The sequence below is a fragment of the Electrophorus electricus genome, chromosome 16, assembly GCF_013358815.1.
Source record: "Electrophorus electricus isolate fEleEle1 chromosome 16, fEleEle1.pri, whole genome shotgun sequence".
NCBI lineage: Eukaryota > Metazoa > Chordata > Actinopteri > Gymnotiformes > Gymnotidae > Electrophorus > Electrophorus electricus.
The window spans coordinates 5311376-5333946 of NC_049550.1; the positions used below are offsets into that span (position 1 = coordinate 5311376).

The following is a 22571-nucleotide window of genomic DNA, read 5'->3' on the forward strand; positions in this document are numbered from 1 at the left end:
AGACTTGAACTCATTTTGTTATGAAAGTGCAAAAACAGACAGAATTCTTAATGAAGATCAAAGTTTAGTTGTTTTTTCAACATGCTTTGACATATCACTCAACCTGCAGACTGCATTCTGACAATTACAAGTTGAGTTAAATGGACTTTATATATATATATATATATATATATATATAAAATGTTGAAGGTTGCTGGTTCAAGCCCCACCACTGCCAAGTTGCCACTGTTGGGCCCCTAAGCAAGGCCCTTAACCCTCAATTGCTCAAATTGTACTCAGTCATAATTGTAAGTCAGGTAAATATGAATGATTGTTATCTTTCACATCACACATCTGAAACCTGTATTAGCAGCCATCTTCCACCTGAAATCACACTTTCTTTCTTATCAATATAATGGTCAGACACAGTAGGAGGCTATGAGTTTCACAGCTGGAATTAAATGTCTGAAGGTGGAATTGTATGTAAATTAGTTATATGACAATATAGTTCCAATTTGATGGAAATATTTAATGTTTTAAATATAGACATTTTGCTATTTTTGAAATTGTTTTATGCACAGACCATATCATCCAGCCAAATTATTTCTTTTGAGACAAGCAGGTATTGACTTTGACAGGTAGATGGCATGACACTAACTGGTGATTATTCGCTTCCAGCACTTGTTTGGTATGGAGCAAATCCAGGTCAGAAATAAAGAAAATGACTCTACAGCCTGGTTGGCAGCGTAGGATCTGGTGGTTCAAATGACAACACCTTTCTTGAGCCCCAACCACAGCAACAAAGTTTTTCTATTACAATTGTCAATTTCAATTGACAATATCATGTTGTTGCATCAAAATGGTATTACAACTATCAATTGATCAAGGGAATCAAGGAGTAAAACGGAATATCTATCTCTTTCTGTGTGTGTGTGTTTGCGTGTGCGTGTGTGTGTGTGTGTGTGTGCGTGTGTGTGTGTGTGTGCGCGCGCGCGCGCGCGCGCGTGCGTACGTGCATGTCTGCGTGTGCGAGCGAACGCGCTCCGATCTCACTGGCTGACTAGCTGGATGGCTTAGTCTAACCGCTTGCAATGAGATCTGGACGCTCTCAATGGCAGCCAGCGGAATAAACACGGGAAAAATCCGAACTCTCAATCACAGTTTAGTCTACAATTAATCAATGTGTGTTGCAAGGGTCCGGGAGATTTGTAGCTGCCGCAGTGGCCGGTCCCAGTTGTAGGTTTTATAGACTCTGCCCGGACCATACGCAGTGCTGGATTTCGCAGTTCGATCTTCACGTACGCGCGTCTCAAGTGAAAGAGATCAGCAGAGGGCTTCACACTGACACAAGCGTCGCATCTCATGTTCGGCGTCCGAACGTCAACAGAGCTTCTGACACCAGATCGATAAAGGTAAGGCACATTGGGGAACTATATATTCATATTGTCTTCTTAAGGTTTTTACCTATTTTGATGTGACAACATGCGTTTTCTCAGTAGCGTATTGAGCATATCAATGGCGTTATTGGCACCGATGAAGCCTTTTCTGTTCATCTCAATCGATTACAAGAGGGCAAAACGGAACCGGAGCACCTTGCCCATTTTCCTTGCACGTTTTCTCCCCGTCGTACGAAAAAACATTTAGGTTCCCCTTGAACCAGGGTCGCAACCAAAAGAACATGAGGAAATTAGTATTCAAAGTTATTTCTGTGCGTCTGAAGCAGACCAGCCTTCCAACCAGACCAGTCTTCAAACCCCATCGATCTATATGATTTATAAGATGAACTATACACACGAGCAGATCTCACAGAGACCTCTTTTTCAGTTGTGAGTCAGAGATTTTGTGAAATGTTTTATGTTGCCTCGGCACGTTGTGCCGGCAATTGCAATATATGAAATATCAAACGAAAGCACCGGACAAATGTCTGAAAGACGTGCATGTTTATGATTTTTTGTTTTTCTAATCTTCATTTCAATAGGATGTTTCAGCCATGGACCCTACGATTGCAAGACATATTCATCACTGGTACCTGAGCGGCCAAATATGCTAGGGATGGATTGAAATTGTTTAAATCTAAAGTCTCGTGTGTGCTTGAAAGAAACGACAACGCTTCTTTCACCTCCAGTCACGCATAGATACGTTTTCCCAGCGTTATTCACATAAAATATGGGACAGTCATAAAGTTCCAAACTGTCCAACAGAAAAGGGTATTAGGAGGTTATTTCACTGGCGCACTTGGTTAATACTAAACCACGCACGAAAGGGTTTCAGTACCATGGATGGCGCCCGGCAGGTTCGAAAAAAATCTATTACAGCATAGTCTAACTTATTAGCCGTAACCAATTGGTGGGCCGCCAATAACATGAAATACTGTAGGCTGCCTGTGAAGACATTCTTCAAGTTTTCTAAGCTATTTAATGCACAACCCATACGGCCCGTAACAATCGCATTATTTCAGTGCATGCCTAAACTCTGACAACATTCAAACATTCAGAACGATAGTCTAGAAATAGACCTCCAATTCTAAATTAATTTCAGGATTTACAAGTGCTACTATGAACGTTGATTACTATCGTCTAATTTCAGCGTACGCTTGTTATGTACAAGTACGTTGAGTAACAAGAAGCAGGGGCCTAATCAAGTTATGCAACCAATAATTTCATAAATAAAAACACTGCATTTATCTCCTCGAAGAGCTCTTACCACAAATTTATCAGTTACCTACGAAAATAGTGGAAACGTGTTGCTTAGAACAAGAAATGCATGCAAAGAAACATTTCTGCCATAATGTAATTTCTAAAGAATACACACTTTTCCTTTGTAAACATCTGCGAGCGCTTTCAGACAGTTTTTTTCAGCAGTAAATTTTACCTCATAGTTTAAATTATTAACATAACGAAACCCGGTGTTTTTCGCTCATATAGAAAAGTTCCCCAAGTCTTGTCTATTTAAAATGTTAAATCAGTTTTAACAGTAGAAGCTTGTAGGATGACGTTTGGGTAAAGCGCTCGTAAAATCGCCCATTGGACGGTTAGGTCATCCTAGGTATGATAAATTAATCGATACATTGAAAGTTTTATTTTTACACATGGGATGTGCTTTAACATTCATCCCAGACAGTCTAAATGAATTAATATAATGAAAATTTCTTATACAGTGTAATTCCCTTATAGCCCAGTACATAGCCTACTGCTTTAAACCATTTCTTTCTCAACAAATGAGTGTCATAATTAATTGTGAAAATTTGGAACGCTGTGTCGAGCTTTCTTGTATTTTTTTACACCTTTGCGAAATATTGTATGGCCCAACTCTGCAAAATGAGTCAGCTTCGCACAATTTGCACAGTCTATCTCCAGATGTATATGCATTTTCCAACTACCAGTGTAGACGTGCAGTATGCTCGCTCTCTGTCCTCTCTTTTCCCTCTTTCAGCATTCATACACTCTTGCATGCTCTCTCTCTCTCTCTCTCTCTCTCTCTCTCTCTCTCTCACACACACACACACACACTAACACACACTAACACACACACACACTAACACACACTAACACACACACTCACACACACACACACATAAATAAATAAATAAATACATTTAAAAAATTACAAAAAAAACACACACACACATTTTCTTGCCCAGTCCCTTTGGGATTCAGAAACAATTGCTCTTCACACTGTAGGGGCAAAATGATTGTTCTTCCCGACAGAAAAGCGCTAAACCAGTTTAGCTATTTAATTGGTTGAGAGGCTCATTTATTTTTCCATGAACCCACAAGCCCTTCTTCCAAATTTCCAAGCATGTGAACCTGAAAGTCATGCTTTTGCATGGGAAAATCAGGCTGTGAGACTTTCTACTTGGAAAAGAAACATGACACTCAGTGAATATTGCCAATTTTCACCATCTTCATGGTGCACGCTAAACTTGTCAGTGTGATATAAAGCTTTAATTAAACTTCACTTCCCACTAATGATGGCACGTTGTCCTCACGCCCCACAACGTGTCTTACTGGAGTTCTGGCCAGCTACCATCTGATCATCTGCACCACTCTTTGATACTGCAGTACACCATCCCCCAGTGGAAAGTCTAATATGCCATACTTTACACTCTCTGATAGTCATCTCAGCATTAGTCACAGTGGCCCCTGTATGTTTTTTTCAGCAATTCTCAATTAGCAATTTCAGAGTGTCTTTTAAATTTTTAAGAGTGTTTCTGCAATGTCTTTCACTTTTGCGTGAGACTCAAAATTCACTGATTACTATATATAATCAATAAGAAATATTTTTGAAGAAATTCAAACAAGCACTGCTATAGCACTTTTTACTATTATTTTATTATCTATTATACTATTTGGCCAAATCAAAACTACAGCACAGTAAAGTAATTCTGCTATAGTAATTCTGCACCTGTGTCCTTATACACCATAAAGTATCCACTATAACCTAAACTCTACCCCTTATCACTTGATGTGTTCTAAGCTTAGCAATGCCACTCACACCACTAATTCACCTCCCAAGGTGCTGCGTGACTCTCAGGCTGTAAGGAGAACCACGAGGCCGCTGTTTGCCATAGCCACAGGCTTTGATCGGTATTGCGGAGAGCGGCACACGGTATGGGGTGTGTGTTCATTAGCCAAGTGCCGCATCAAATGGTGCCTGGCGGATCCTGAGGGCTCAGAGCTCATAAAAGGGGCTTATTCCCTAGCTCAGGGTTCCGCTCGTTAGCATCACTTTAGGTTGGTGATGGCAGACATGCCGTGTAATCAAGGAGTTATTGCTCAGCGTCACCGCAAGCCCCGCTAATCATAGCCCACTGATAACAGAAATCACAGTGCCTTTCTCTTGACACCCGAATCTGGAGTGCATAGGTTTCCTCTCACATGCAGGCTCTGAGGGCGGAAAAGCAGGGGGACGCCTTGGTATTCGAGGTGTGGCTCTTCTGCCAAATCATGACTCTTTTAAGACCACTTTATTGCATAGATCTTATGATCACTGGTATGATTTATTGAGAGATTTATGATGTGAATGACATTTTGATACATGCATGTACAATGGTTTAATGTACACTTATACACACATACACGTTTCCATGTAAGACCGTATGCTATAATAGTTTGATAAAATTATGATATATAATTTGACTATGGGTCAACTGACATTCTGTTTAATGGAATGGTATTTAATTTTACCTGAGCCCAAAGGATATGCAGGAAAAAAGCATATTGTATGGATGCTTCCGTGGGTCACCATATATTTTTCAATCTCTTCTCTCTTTTCAATAGTGGAAAGTGCACTTGCATAACACATACAAAAAGAAATGGTACAACAGAAGTAAATTAAAAACATGAATAATTCTGTGGACTATGGACAGCAAAAGTGCTTTCCTCATGAATGTTGGGCTTCTTTTCTTTGATGGCAGCAGCATGTGTTAGGGCTACATTTAAAGTTCTCTTGCCAAAACCTAAAGCACCCCTGCCCATACCCGGTTTACACTTTCACAACTCCTGGGTGTGCCTTTTGTTCCGCACCAGCTCTCAGACCTGAGGAGACCTGCCACCAAGCCCTCTAATTGCAGATCTCTCTCTCCCTGAGCTTTGGCCAATCAGCTCTCTCACCCCATGAGCTTTGGGCAATAAGCTCTTTCTCTCCCTGAGCTTTGACCAATCAGCTCCGGTGTGCTTAGCACCTTGTGCCGCAGCACCAGGTGGGGGATCTGGGCGGACCCATCGCTCCAACTCTTAATCCTGTCATTAATGGTGACAGTGCACGGCTCAAGCTCATTGAAACAGCCTTAGAGTGATAACAAAACGCCTCCATAAATGAGTGCCAAAATATGGTATAGTGCTGCCGTAATGAAGGCGCTCAGAAAAATTTGACCTGTTAAGATGGTAATTCGCTACCAGCTCACATTTGGCAGGTAGATAGAGTATCACTACTATGTGAGAAATGTGGATATGTATAGGATTGGGTCTCTGCCACCTTTCATCTGGTCACATGCAAAACAGCAATGAGCAGGGGCAAGGGGAGTTCAGCAGTAAAGGTACTGGCCAGTAATCAGGACTTTGCTGGTTCAAGTCCTGCCATGGCTAAGTTGCAACCCCTGGGCCCTTTAGCAAGGCTATTAACCCTCAATTGCTCAAAACTGTACTCAGTCAACAATTGCTAAATGCTGTAAAATGTAACTTTGCATCAAAAAGCCCATTATCTCTTGCTTAAAATCTCATTAATGTTACATCTCAGCTAATAAGGTAAGCATTAACAGTAAAAGCTATTTCCAAAGTTATGAGCTGGACCTAAATACAAACTATTTGTTTTTAGTGTGTAAAGGTGATGGTGGACTTAGAACTGGGCAAAGTCAAACATAAATGCCAAACATAAATGCAGTGGCCTGTGAAGCGCCGATAAGCTAGCAAAGCCCCTCTGCCCTTGCTGATTTTGTTTCCCACTGAACACTTCAATTTGGTAAAGTAAACGTGGGGCTAATGGCCATGATTTTATCATGGTAAGAGCACATAGACTTGACAAAGAGCAATTTTCAGACAGCTTGTTACCAGAAACCAGGGCCTAGTTCGTCCACCTAGGAGAAGATGCTGTTGCTCACAGAAGATTGCTATAACTTACTGCTTCCATTTGTGTGTGTGTATGTGTGTGTGTGTGTGCGTATTTGTTTATTTTCTTATTTGCTGGTTTGTATTCAGTTTAAAGATACCTTTCGACAGAAGAGCAGTGGACAATTTCCTGAGAACATAAGAACATTTGTTTTTGGATAACCAATTAAGGGCGGAATATTAAAATAGGAAGCCCTGTCAAACCTAACAGGCATGTTACTGGTTTCAAATGTAGCTGTGAGTTTCAAGTGTACTATCCTTTTAAAGAGAAAAAAAAATCAACTTTCTCTCCTTTGAGTTTTCATGAAATTCAGTGATTTGAAGCTTAAAGGTCTCCCCCAACACTTTCTTTTGCTCCCCCACATTTCACAGCATAAGATTACAGAGAAGCAAATCACCCTCTGGTGCAAGGTAATTAAAAAGTACATTTGATTATGAGGCAAGAGTGTAGTCCTTTGAATGTCATCTCCCTCTGACGTCTTAGTCAGAACAATGACAGGATCCGGGATGAATATTAATTACTTATGAGTAACCATGGAATGTAATGACAAAATGGAAACCTTTTGCTCCTGCTATCCAACTAGTTTAAGAAGGAACTAACGGGAGGCACATGTGGTCAAAGTGAGTAATAGTCCAAATTCCATATGAATTATCCAAACTTACAGTATTAAATTGTATGTCTAACATACCTACAGGGCAACTCTAAAATCTGTATCAAGTGCAATGGACTAGGTTTCCAGATTAAATCTTAGACATAAAAGAATTTTCAATGGAATAACCTCAGTGACAATGTCATTTACCCAAGGGCTTAATTATATCTGCAAAATTCAGACTATTTATAATTTCCATAGTTGTAGCTGGCCTTCTGTGCACCCTATGCAAATGTATATGACATTAACTATTTTGCTCGTAAAAATCTCCATTCAGACAGCATTGCCCAGTGTTAATCTTATGTCTTATCCTATATAAAAAATACCATTCTTATGGTTTTGCAGAGCCTTGGTTATTTTCAGAAATGTCAGGACATAAAAAATTATTTAAAAAACCTTCATAAAGAGAAAAAACCTTTTATTCTTAGAAGCAAATCTAAAATTTTAACATATGCATTTTTAGATTCAAAAAGCAAGCATTAAAATTTAAAAAAAAATAAAAAAATAAATATATATATATATATATATATATATATATATATATATATATATATATATATATATATATATATCAAACTGAAACTGTGACCACAAGAATTCCCATGCCATTAGAGCATATCAGTGTAATTAAAATGTGGTATCTCTGTGGTTCTGTGGATTTCCCTTGTGGCTAGAGAGAAAAAGAGATAGAGAGAGAGAGCGGAAGATACAGTGCATTTATGTGTATGAGTGAGTGAGTGAGGGAGGGAGTGAGTGACTGAGTGAGGGAGGGAGTAAGTGAGTGAGTGAGTGAGTGAGAAAAAGAGAAAATTTGCCTTTGCCTTTTGAAGTTCAGAATAACAAAGAAAATATTATGTTGTGAAATATTGTGGCATGTACCTTTAATGTGGTCTCTCATATATGCACAAAATTCACAGCACACACACACACACACACACACACACACACACACACACACACACACACACACACACACACACACACACGTGTACTTCTCTCTGTGTACACACATGAAAGGAGAGAGACAGAGAGAGCATGAAAGGTACATACAATACTTCACAACTGTGTCCTTACCTAATCCTGAATCTCTTTAAAGCGCCCTCTGCACATATACCCTTGACCAATAAATAGCTACCGAAAAAAACCTTGGGCATTTATGCAGTGGAAAAGAATATGTACCAATACTTACGTATATATTATGTAAATATATGATGTTATTGTTGTCATTCTCATATATAGAGTGCTATGTTTTAGATTCCCAGTGAGTTATCCCGAGCCTTACACTGTCAGTCTCTTAATTGCAAGCTTTGTAACTATGGCTTATCAACAACTTAGCATTATTGATGTTATGCAACTAGTTAGTTAATTACCTCACTTTACAGGAAACAATAATGCCTAGAGAATAACAGCTAGGAAGATGAAATCAGCTTCCTCATTTGGGGAAAGGGAGAGTTTCCTATACGAGCCTGTTTTTTTTTTTCTTGTACTGAATTAAATAGTCTGGAGATATGGAAGGGCATGATCAACTGCTTTCATCCTTGTGTATTTTATAAGCAACCAAACAAGTCCTGGTGTTTCTCAGTTTCAAAAACAGAATGTACTAAATCCTAAATGCATCATAGTTCTGGGGAATCAATTTTTTTGCTGCTTTAGAAAAGCTTCATGGGTCAATCCCAAATGATAAAAATCAGACTTGAGGCATGGTTCCATGGCAACCGAACGGATTGACCTCGAGAGACAGGATTTGATAAAGTGCATTCCAGAATAGTCCAGAAATTGAAACTAAAAACTTGTTTGTCAAGACAAACTTTGTTTTTGTGATATCTAAGTGCCATGTGTATAGTCCCTGGTTTCTTGTTTATATTCCTCTGAGCTCTAACTAGTGGTTTAAAGAGTCCCACTGGATGTGTTTAATAATCTTTGTCAGCCACTGAAGTTGCCATTTCTGTAAATGACAAGGACACTCTGGTGACAGTCAATCACAGACATCAGTCACCATCTTCCTGTCACTCACTTCCTGTCACTTCCGTCATGAGAGGAAAAGAGAGACAGACAGAAAGAGAGAAAAAGAAAGGGAAAGAAAGAGGACTTTCATATCACACAGTTCCTTTTTGCTTAAAATTTCATAAAGCATGCTTTGATACTCCCATGTGAGCAATCCTGGTACTCCCACTCTCTTTCTCTCTCTGTCTCTATCCCTCTCATACAATACAGCAAAGATACTAATAAACATGTAGAGTGTTTCATCGTTAGCCAAAGGGTCTTAGAGCCAATAGGTGTAATGATCTCTCCAGGGAGAAAGGTGGTCTTTCACCAGAGACAGGTAGAGAGTGGCACATAGTGACAGAGGCAGGGACAGGCAATAAATCCTGAACAAAAAACTAACAGTGGTCATCTGTAATCACACGACTCCCTGACCTGGAGCTCAGAAGGAACTAGCAGCATATCAGACTTTGGGAAACATTTTCAAAATAAATATTACTGCAGGAAATAAAAGCCCTAATTATACAACATATGGATCATGCATACAAAGCAACTAAAATACATCACCATGACCCCTAAAGCCACCATGCTTATAAATCAGATAATATTATTGCAGTAGGACTAATTTCCCCATTAAATACCTGGCTTATTATTTATTTATCTCAATGCATATTATTTTGTAATTATTATAAATTATTAGATGATCACATAGAATCACATAGAAGCTAAATGGAACTGCGTAGTTACAAGAGAGAGGATGGAGAGTCAAGACCCACAGACATGAATTGGGAGTTTAAGCATTTAAACAATTTAAGATTTTAGATTTTACCCTCATGAAACATTTCTAAAAACATGCAACATTATGTTTATATTTTACACATAAAACATTATGTGTAAAATTGGAAGGTGCTACCATGTCTACCGTCTTAATATTGACCTATTTTTAAAGTAATTATTAAGAATAAAATAAAAACACCCATTAAGATGTGGGATTAAATCATGCCATTATTACAATTTTGTTTCTCCAAAAATGCTAAAATTACAGTGTATAAATGCAATGTTCAGAATTTGATTAGAAAGGTATGGAAACATATATGAACAGTGTTATACCCAATATTTATATTTGTTGCCAATACATCAGAACTACTGTACTAAACATTATATATATTGTAGTAAACTGTAGTAAAGTATACAGAGTTTCCAGAGAAACAGAATGTTTCTGACAGAGGTGCAGTCCCTTGGTTGTCAATTCCCATAACCTCTAACTAGAAAAGAATTGGCACTTTTTTGTCATTTACTTAAAGACTTATTTAAAGTCAGCTTGGGAGAGATGAGACTGTGTCTGCTGGTGCAGAGCAAAATACTGATGATCAGAATGAATAATCATCCACAGCTTGGTGATAAACTTTGTACTTCTACCTTTTTACTGCCAGTGCTGTAAAAGCATTGAAGCAGCACAAGATAATGTAATAATAAGAGCACTGCTGTGGACTGGTGGTTTTCAGTAGGAACCACAGCAACAACAACTGGGTAATGTATTGCAAACTAAAAATGTAGAGCAGGTGTCTACGCAGAACCCTGAAATGGGTGTCAAACGTTCTGGCTGAACATCAGCAGTCAAATCGAAATAGCCTTCAGAGACCTGTGATTAGAATGTTCTGGAAGAACAAAGTGTTTGAAATTTCTCAGCAACATAGTGGTGGTTGCAATTTACTGTCGGTTGCTTTACAATCTACTTGAAATGTCCTGGCAAAACAAGACGGGGATGTTACTACCCTGATAAAGTCGGTGGCTTGAAATTTGTTTGGAACATGAGAGCAATGAACATATAAGCTATGTCAGTTTCCAGTAGAGATTTATACAGAGCAATCAACAAAACCAAAAGCCTTGAATTTTCAGACTATTATGTCAACTATCTGGGAGTTGGGCAGTCAGGTAAACCTAAACCAAAACTTAAAACTGCTGTAGAACTTTAAACATGTCTAACAATGATACATTTGGTAGCGAAAAATATATACATGCAGGGAAAAGGAGGGAAAAAAAATGTTTTGCATAAAATCTGGGTCAATGTTGGTTGCTGAAGCCACCAAAGCTCTTGTTAATCTCCTAATAAATTTCACAAAGTATGAACATGTTTTAGCCTAAATCATGGTTGCTTTTGCTAAACAGATGGAATTTGGTAAAACTGCAAGAACATTAACAATAAACATAACCAGGGCCATGGCCATCTCAGTCTCACTGACAAGAGCAAAGATTTATACTGTCATGGCAGTCCCTGATTACAACAGCAAACATAAACACAAGAAACTGCATTAAGGTTGTTGCTACCCTTGTTAAGGATTATATATATATATATGTGTGTGTGTGTGTGTGTGTGTGTGTGTGTGTGTGTGTGTGTGTGTGTGTGTGTGATTTACAAAATGTGTTATCTCAGCTGGATATGAATCATATGTTGTCACTTCTTTTTGACAGCCCTTTTTGTCTTGCTCATTTTCAGATACAAAGTCTAGAAGTCAATTAAGTTTTGACCTGTAGAAAGAAAAAAGAAAGCGTTAAAAGCTGCTGGACGTACAATTGTCTGTTCATTTCAACTGCGCCATAAATCAATCTAATTATCCAAGTTCTTCTGCATGGCATGTGAAACTCCCTCTAAAATCCCTTCATCATCTCACATATGGCCCAGTTGTATGTTCGCGGGGTTAGCAGCGGCTGAACCTGAAGCCATCTGGCAGACGGATGCATAGTCCGTGGGAGGGGCCGTGAAATTGTTTTGGACCCATTGTTCTGACCTCGCAGCACTGTTCTCTCTTCATTCTCATTTTATTTCCTGCCGTCTGGTCCTCCGGAGATCTACCATGCTGCTCTAACCCTAATCTAATGCACCTGATCCAGTTAATCAAGGCCTTCAGGAGCATCTGATCATTAGAATCAGGTGTGTAGGAATTAAGCTTTGCAGGATGGCTTATCTCTAGGGCTGCTTTTGGTTAGCCTTGTTGTTTTGTCTTATAACAGTGTTACTTCAGAAATATGACTCTCTCTCTCGCATGGCACTTTGCATAATGTTGTCCCTACTGACTGTAAATACATAGATTTCCAACCTATTGATTGTTGCTGTTCATAAGACATAGTCTGCTATGACGTAGTTCAAATATAATTCAGATATGATTTCTGATTTAAGAGACTTACTGTGGTCCCCTGTGTGATCATTTTGCATAGAACCTAAAATAACCAGGATGGGAGAGAGGATTCTTTTGTAGCTTTTGAAGTGACTCATTCTTCATTCTTCAGCAAAACAATTTCAAGTTGTTGGGAAAGACCAGAAACTGGAATATTGTTTAGTGTGTGAGTGCACAAAGAGTGTATAGATATTTGTCGGTATGACCATTATAGCTATGCTGATTCTGGAGAAAGACACTTAACAAAACTTTCTGTTGTTTTTCATGAAGAAAAGAAAAACCTGCAAATGTTTAACTCTGGACCTCTTTCTTTCTCTCTCTCTCATTACCAGACCCCCTTCATTCATAATTAAACACATAAAAACCCCAAGTAGGCGACTGCAGGGGAACAAGGGCTCTTGTTGCCATGGAAACAAACTGCAACGGAAAACTTCAGAGAACGAACGCGCTAGCGTTTATGTGTGCCAGAGAGTGCGCTGGAGCCCCGGGAGGGTGCACTGATTTCAGGAGGAAGAATAGGAGCCTCTATAGCTGAAATATGATCCAAATCACACCTTTAATGTGTGACACACTTGCACACATGCACGCACACACCACAAGGTCCAGATGACCGCACTCATGCATGCATGCACACACACTCAAACACACACACACACACACACACACACACACACACACACACACACACACACACACACACACACACACACACACACAAAAAAAAAAGATCTGAATAGATGTTTTTCAGGACCTGATTTCATCATTCTGAGGCCTTCTCAGCCATTGCTGACTGAAGGCTTTCTGTCTAGAAGACCTTTTTTTGCATGCAATTTCTTCAGTGATGTAATACAACTTTCAAGTCAATAATATGCTAATTTATATATGTTTGGGGCTAAATAATTTGGCTCTCAGTTAAATATGCTAAGATATTTAGACAACATAATGCAATTACATTTAAGCACCCTCTTGATTATAAAAACTGTAAATCCGTAGAAGATGATTATAAAAAATTATTCAAGCAGTTTAGTCTGAGCCATGCCAAGCAAGAAATGGACAGTTTCACAGACATACATAGATAAACATTTGCTAAAGGACTAAGCACCTTATTAATTTGCAGAAAAAAAGGCTGTCAAATGAATACTACAATAAGCATTATTAAAAACAACAGTTGTTGCTATAACTAAGTGTAAAGTCTTGTTGTTTTTTACTTTCCATTACCCCACCATTATTGTCAACTAAGACCATAGGAATTAAAGGCTAAAACCACAGCACACCAACAGCACAGTACCTCCAGTAAGCTCCTTTGGGCTGTATCATGTACTCTCATTGAAGTATATGAAAGTACTATATTGCAGGTGCTCATTGAATTGTACTGAAAGGTCTCATTTTAATTCTAATAATATCAATCTGCTTGGCTATTACAGTGTCCACAGTAATTTATTATTATTTATTATAATAATGTACTACACTTGAATCCACCAATCAGGTTGCCTATTAGAAATAAATAGTCTAACCAGCATATATGATATCGATCCGGCTGTTACAGTCAGTGTGTGAGGGGTTGCGATTGTAATGACATCCCACCCAGCAAATCCATACAAACAAAGTAAATTCCATCTGACTGAATTTAATTTAGCAGACTGTAGCTGCATTGACATGGGTCTTTTCAATGCAATTACCCTGACTATACTTGTTGAAAAATGCATTTAAAAATTCTTTAATCAGTCTGAAATGCAAAAGTGAATGAAGAACACACACAGATAGAACTCCTAGATACACACACGCGGGCATACACAACCCAGACAAGTCAACAAGAGCAGGCACCAGACAAATGGAAGAAAGGGCAGGACAGCCAAGAGATGAGGTGTATTTGGGAGAGACAAAGTGAAGGTGTGTATGTGTGCATGCATCAACATTTTGCTTACCATGGGTTTTTGTAAATGTCTCCTCGTTAGGAAACATAATTTACATATTTTTTCTGGAAAGAGTGTTATGGTAATGAGCAGTCCTGGGTTGTCAAAATGGTTTGTCAATGTTTGCATTTACTGGCATCATGGGAGCTATCTTTGTCCAAAGATAATTTTATACAAGGAAGAACAGAGCTGCATTCTTGAAACTTTCTTGTGAAATGGATCTTGACATTTCAGTTTCATCACAGATAATTGGATGGCAGCTCTGTCTTTGCAATTTTATTTGAAGGTGACATTCTGTTAAGATGTAGCTGTAGAGTGCATTCCAAGCATGTCCTATGTAGTGGACTACATAGCAAATAAGAGGCTATCTCACATTCAGCCTTACTTACTGTAAACAGAAAAAAAGTGTTCTGGCTTTCAAAAGTCATATGTAAAAAAAAATGTGTGCTTTAGTCTAAGCGCTAAAAAAAGATATCTCTCACACATGCACATACACACACACGGCTACAGTCTGTATTGGTAGCAGGAGCTGCACTCTGCTTTGAAGTGATGAAGTTTGCGATTATCAAGATTTTACTCTGAGGCCATGATTTCTGTCTTCTTTTACTCTCTTAAGGCAGATAATTTTGCCTTAAATGCTTTGATCTCATTTCAGGGGGGAGAGTTTATTTTTCCTTCAGCTAAAAAGTGTAAAAAAAAAATGGAGAGATGAGAATAGAATTTAGAAAGCAGCAGCTGTCTTAAAAAGGAGACAGGGGAAAATAATTAATAAGTTGTTTGTATAAACACCTTGAAACATGAAATCCTGTTGATATGTGTTCAGTTCAATATGTTATGATCTAGTAAACATTAGAACATTCTCTCTTCATAGATGGTTAGTATCCAAATGAGAGAGCTGACTCCATAGCTATGTCATTATATTTAAGTCAGTATTGATAACTTGACAGAGAGGCTAAATGGTCAGTGATTAGGTTGAGTTTTGCCCAAGTTCATTTTGCAGCATGTGACGGCAATGAAAATGCCTGGGAGTCAGACTCAGATTATGCTTTAAATGAATGGGAGGGATCTTATCTGTGTTCATAAAGTATAAAAATATAAATATCAAGTATTATTAGCAACCCGATGGATTATGTTGGATTTCATGTAAATAAAGTTGTCCTAAGCTTAACTGGCTCAACCTTTAAATACGAATATTCTCTTGCAATGTTTGGTGATTTTGCAGTGGTGAAATCACGTGATAACTGCAGATATCCATGTGGTCTGCCTGTTCATTCCCATGAGAGCAGGCTTTTATTGAAACAACAGAGGCTGACAACACAGCTCCATACGCATGTTACATGGGACAGAGCACAGTGTGCTGAAGCCACTAGCCCCTATGGCAGCATCTGCTGTGGCATGTAAATCGTCAAATCAAAAAATATAACCCCCCCCCCCCACCCCTCCACCCCCCATAGGGAATAAAACATAGAATAACATGGTTTAACAAACTAACAAGTGTCTGCATATGAGACATAAGTAAGAAGCTGTGAATTTTCTTTTATGTGTCTTCATGAATGAGACAAATAGATCATACAAGAGCAATTTACTTTTCTGGGTTCTTTTCTGTCATGTATATTTAGATTCAATGTTCCTTTGATAACTGCCTAAAAGCCTGCAAAGTAGTTCCAAGATAATAAAGCATTTCAACAGGGATTCTTCATGTCACATCTGCACAGGCATAGAAACACACGGGGTTTTAAAAAAAGCTTTGGTTGAATGACAGGAGGCCTTTCTTGAATTTACTCATAGCCCATAGCTGTTGAGTTTTTGTTTTAAACCCAAAATATAGATGTGATCACAGTTGAAAGAATGGTTTTAACAAATTTGAATGTGCACTAAGGGGATTCACGACTCTTTAAGGCTATAGATTCCACTCAACTTCTCTCTGTGATTTTTTTTTAATGACTGGACCCTGGATATGAGAAACCATATTTGCAGGTTTAGCTAATAGTTTGTCTGTTCAGTCTAAAGACCTTTTAATAGTTCTGGCACTCAGAACTGTATTGTATTTTATTGTGTGCAAGTGAAAGGGCCAGTTGCTTTTATTACATTAGAAAAGATCTACAAAGAAAGCCATCACTTAAAAGGGGCGTGTCATATCCTTCTCCTCTCTGGTTTTCTTCTTCCCCCTCTCACAAAATGAAAGCAAAACAATTGTTGTGTATATATATATATATATATATATATATATATATATATATATATATATATATATATATATATATATATATATATATATATATATATATTTATATGTGTGTGTGTGTGTGTGTGTGTGTGTGTGTGTGTGTGTGTGTCCATCCAGTGTAACAGAAAGATTATTTTATATAGTATATGCCTGTTGAATTTAGGATGTATTGCTCAATTGGAAAAAAAAGACAAATTCTTGGAAAAAAACAGACAAATTCTGTTGCTCTGTTTCTATCTGACCAGACAATACAGGCGTCTGCAAGGCCAAACTACCATGATATAATTCATGAAACCACATTGTGTAACATGACAGCCAACTCCTCTCTGCATCTTGTGACTTTATTAGTGTTTTGCTACAGCACACACCCCCACCAGCTCTATCTTAACGGTGCTGGACTAGCTGGACTGGTGCTGGACTAGTGTAGGCGTGGCCAAGTCAACACTGCATTCAGCATACTACAGTGGCACCCTGCAGTCAAAGGGCTGCACGTTCGCTTTATGCCTGTACCATACCAAAGTCTAGTATCTAGTCTCCAGAGACTCTCAGAGGTGGGTTTGCTTCCTGCATGAAAGTAAAGAATTAGGGAGAGAGAGAGAGAGAGAGAGAGAGAGAGAGAGAGAGAGAGATCATGTGAAACAGGAGCATGAATGTGATTATCCATGTTAGGGGTTATATTTCAGAGACAAGGAGAATGAGAAAATGCAGATGGTTGGTTGTTCCATATAATACTGCTCTGGCATTAGTGCTAATAGTGCTAAGCTTCCACATTTCCTGCTTGGACTTGTTTGTGCATATTGGCACTCCTGGGCATGCATTTCTTTTCTTGACAAGAAAGCCAAACAGATTATGTTTTGATGTACAGTGTAGCACAGTGAATGTATTTTTGAAATTCACTCTAGACAACCCTGAAACAATGTTGAGGCTGGTGTATGACCAGTAAAGCATGTGTCGTTTTATCCAAATTGTGGTTTTGATAATGATACAAGTCACAATATTGAGTAGGCTATTACTTCAATTACCATCTGCTATCTAGGTCTCCTCTGTCCCCTGTGCTCCTCTAAGTTTCCTCTATGACAAAAACAGCCAAGCACCATATCTCTTCAAGCTCATGCAATGTAGGCCAGCAGAACTGAAGCTAGGAAGTCAGTAGCTGCCATGAAAACATGAGTGGCACCACGTCCCCCACCTCACCTGAGTGATAACACCTGCTAACCATTAGAACGGCCATTACTTAGCACTTACATTCATCTTGGTTTTGCAGTCCTTGTGAAGCCCTGCAACTGAATGCAATTCTGTGGAGTCTCTACTCCTCCTTTTCTTGCATATTGTCTCTAAGTTAATTTGCCCCACTACTGACCTTTGAAAGTGAAAGGTGACTTTCATCATCAACTTATTGACTTGGAGAAAAAGGAACTAGGCCAAAGGTGTCTGGGAACAGCATGGAGATGAGTCCTTTGACTTCCTTGTTTAGCCAGACAGGGGCTATGGGGACCAACTTCTGAGATTCACTCAAAGTTCAGCAACAGTTTGTAGTGTAGTAGCCAGCAGAGGATGGAGTGGTTGGCCTCTTATCACCACCTTCTGCCAAGGTGTTGTGGGAATAGATATAGACTGTACTAGCACTGCCGTTATGACTCCCTGCGCCTGGATCAACTCATCTCCCTTTGCCTAGTTGGACAACTTACTGAGAGAGCATGAAGATCCTGTGCTTCACCACACCCATATCCAGCAGTGTCAGCAGGAACCTCTGAGCAAATGAAGAAGAGAGCAAGGTAGCTTAGAGATATTTCCAGACTATACTGTGGAGGATTAGAACATTTGCATGCACATTGTGGGGTCTGCCTATACTCCGAGAAACCTTGTCCCAATGCTGCTTTGTGTTAGTCATAGTAACTATCTCATACCCATCCACATGATTATTGTATACAAAATAGATCTAAGGATCATGTGTAACTTCATTTATAATCAGGAAAAAGATGAATGTAAAACTGCCTTCTCCACAAGCTGCAGTCATTATGAGCACCTTGTTATCATTACAACTTTTGTACTCCAGGCCTTGTAATGAGGTCCTCTGTGACATAATCAGACATTATTTCATGATTTACATCGATAAGATCTTCATCTACTTAACAAAGCTGGAAGAGTATGTTCATCAAGAGAGGGTAGTCTTGACCAGATTACTAGAGCACCGACCAAATCTCAAGGCAGAAACCTCTGTCCCTTTCCAAACCCTAGTCAGATAGCAAGTTCCTGGTCACTTACTTAATCTTTTTTTGTTTGTTTGTTTGTTTTGGCCATAGTCCTTACCAGATACGTCCACTTACACCAAACATGTAGACGTTGGCAGCATTGCTATGAGTGGATCTTAAAACTTGTGTTCCATGTGTGCACCCTCCAGTCACAAGACATAACCTGGAATGAGCTGACAAGCACTCTAAGAGGTTCTAGCACTTCCACGAAGACCACTTATTACCCTATTACCATTCAAGATACTGGACATCTATGTGCCAAGCAGACACAGCAGCTCCTCATGTTACTGAACATATGATAATATTTAAGTCTTGTGCAGTGTATCACCAGGCTAAGGTGTGATGTCAGCTCCCAGAAGGAACCTTGAAATCTGCACCTTCTGATCATAACCTAATTTATCAGTAGACTATGACCTCAGAACCACAACATAATATTACCCTTTTAGTATCAGCACATTGGTGCTCTAAAGCCTACCATGTTATCTTGATTCCAGATCTATCCACTATGCTCCAGATTGTTATAATGGTGTACCAGGAGACATCATCTAGGAACAAGGATGTCAGTTCACATCCTATACCTGGAACCTTGATGGAATGGTTGGGTCCTGAGTCTGACCTCTGATCATCCCCTAGTCTTCCATTTCAACTAGTAGCTAGGTCCAATCTGAACTAGTGGCTAGGTACAGTCTCACCAGTTCCTAGGTCAGTACTTATAAAGTTACTGTAGAGAGAGGCAAGATGACTGTCCATGCAGAGGAGCACCTTGGAAGTGAGTTTATCTTGTCTGATACACAAAATTCCCAGCTTTTGAGCTCACCATCTCTAGTCTGGCTTCTGTGGATCGGCATAATTGCTGCCATTGATGAAAACATATTTATTACTCACTCTACAAACCTTGTTGGCTCAGGCGCTTGGGTGGGGTAATGAGGGGATATCCTCATCTGAAGTTCCTGCAAGACATTTTAAATGTCTTCATACAAGGACATCACTATTTGATAAACTTTTGCTACTAGTTACAAATAGCAAGGAGAAATTTTAAATAGTCTGGATCTCAGGAGGTTCAATGCCTGCTTTGCAGTTTTATACCCATGCACATTTGTAAGACTGTGTTCCAGGTTCTGATTATTGTTCCAAGTTCTGAGTACTGTTTGTGTGTTTGCTGTTTGGTTTGTAACAAACTTATGTGCATTTATATCAAAATACACGTGTATATCCTGCTTAACACTAACAGATCAAGTCCGCATACATAATTAATCAGATGCTCTTGATTAGCATCTCACTGTTCATAAGGATAGGGCAACCTCCAACCCAATAACAACATGACCAACAGTGCTTTCTAGAAAACTTTCTTAGTCAGTTGTACCATTTAGGACTGGCTGTATGCCAGTCAGACCATGCAGGCAGTAGTCATAGCAATTAATTCATTAAACTTTCATGCTGATAGTCATCAGTGATACTGCAACCTCTTGTTGTCTGCACTTCTGCACAGTTTTTTCTATCAATATTGTTTGATATCCAGGAGAAGATGGAGACAAAATGTGAGAGCGATTAAAAAGGGAAAGGGGGGGGGGGGAGGGAGAGAGAGAGAAAATGAGAGAAAAATATAAAGAGTGAAAGACTTTTATATAGTATTTTTATGTTAAGAAAGGATACAGGCTTCAGGCTACAGATCATGATGTATCCTAAAAAAAGAATTTTTAAAAAGCCACTTAAACTTAGTTACACAATTAGCAACCTTAAATATATTTATTTAGGATTTTCTTTGATAAAAAGAATGTTTTTTTTCTAGACAGATTTAATCTTTTACCCTGTTATGATCCAGGGCTGGAGTGGAGTAGGTATGGCTCAATATGTAGTACTAAAGCAAGAGCCAGTTGGTTTGCTTCCTCTCAACACAGATTCAGTATATCTGAGTATAAATATCTCAACCCTTTTATGGTAAAATGGTAAAAAAAGTATTATTATTTAACACTATCATCATATTTAGTGGACTTGGGTGGATGATGCATAGATAAACAAACATTCAGAACTTCCTTTAGACATGAGAAAAATGTATAGACATTCTAAAGCCATCAAGACCTTAAATTCTTTTTTTTATTTAAAAAGCTGTCATACTGTCCACAGCCCACTATATATATATATATATATATATATATATATATAAAGATGTTTGCTCTCATTAGCATACTGTGTGACTTTTCTTCATATGTTGAGTCATAGATTTAAAATATATAAGATATATAATCCAAAACAACTTTTACCTATGTACCAAACATTTAGCTCACTTTCATTTCATCTCTAATTATGGCTTTCCTCATTTCTTAGATTTTGCCTAACCCTGTTTTCTGTCTGTATTTTCATTTTGCCAGGTATTACATATCTACTTGTTTTCCTGGTTTCAGACAGAACTGGTAATATACATCAGGATGTTGGATCACATATATGGGATGTCTTGTTTTAGATGAACACACAAAGAGCCCGAATCCACTGCTAAAAGAGCATTTCAACAAATCAAACCAACATGGACACATACAGACTCTCAGCAACCTGTTTATAATTAGAACATAATCAGGAGAGCTTTGTAATTAAGCTGCACCATCCTGTCACCTTTAGCCATTTCTCTTTCTCTTCAGCTCTGTTGGAAATAACAGATGGATGACAGGTGCCGTGTTTTTTTGTGTGTGTGTGTGTGTGTGTGTGTGTGTGTGTGTGTGTGTGTGTGCACCTTTTACTTGTGGAGGCAAGAAAAATAGAATGCGGAGGGCTGTGATAGATTTTAGAATGGGCTTTGTTCACCTGTATAGAAAAAAAAGAAAGAGAGACAGAGGGAGGGAGAGAGTGAGGTGTTAAATGGGCAGGTGCAGGGACAGGTGTTCAGGTGGATGGAGGTCATATCAGATGGCGTGCTGAATGCCAAGCTTAGGGAGCAGTTTGTGTGCACACCTGAACATCCATGCACATGTGGGTGGGTGGGTGGGTGTGTGTGGGTGGGGGTGTCTCCATTCAGTAGCACAGTGAACATGGCACACGGAAGATTTCTGATCATTACCATTCAGAATTAAGCACTCATTTATCTGAATATGTACATAGAGTAATCGGGGAATAATTAATCAAGCATTGTTTTACAAGATAGGGTTTGTCAGTGGCAAACACTGGTTAATCCTTGACCTCCACGTGTTCTTACCCATCATGAGCTCAAGATGTTTCTGGACTCCCGTTGTACACATTTGTGATATCTAGTAGGGAAATAGACCCAGACTGAGCAGTAAATGAACTTCACCAGGGAACCCATATCCAGCTGTCCTTAAAGAAAAGGAATTCCACACAGCTGGAAAGCAGCAGGCAGGTTGGTGAATGTGCCTTATGTGTAAATGCAAGAATCAGAGGAGACCTGCAAAGACAACAAAGTAAGGCACAGATGCAAGGAGGAAGAAGACGAGAGAGGCAGTCACTTTGACCTTGACAAGCTTCTCTCTGCATGGGTAAACCAACTCGTAGTCCCATCTATGCTTCTGGTCACATCCCTGTTTATGTGGCCCAAGACTCTGTGTGTTTGTGTGTGTGAGTCTGTGTGTGTTTGTATATGGTTACCTCCCTAACCACAGTGAGAGGAAGAAGTTGCTTAATGGCCAGATGGTGCAAAGCAAATGATTTGGAGTGAGAATTGAGTTTGCATATTTATGTGGTATTTCTGAATAATTAATGAGACGGAAATTGAACTGAAGTGGATGGTCAGTCCAGTAGGGTAGTGTGTGAATGTGTGTGAGATTGTGTACTGTATGTAAG

At 39.0% G+C, this 22571-nt stretch overlaps 1 protein-coding gene across 1 annotated transcript in view; it reads left to right on the top strand.

The window, feature by feature from the left end:
- Positions 1-1146: 1146 nt before the first annotated feature.
- The window catches only part of elfn1b (extracellular leucine-rich repeat and fibronectin type III domain containing 1b), a 79566-nt gene continuing 58141 nt past the window's right edge, over positions 1147-22571 (top strand). The window contains exon 1 of the mRNA XM_027006181.2: positions 1147-1391. The gene's annotated coding sequence lies outside the window, so the exon portion shown is untranslated. The remainder of the gene's footprint in view (positions 1392-22571) is intronic.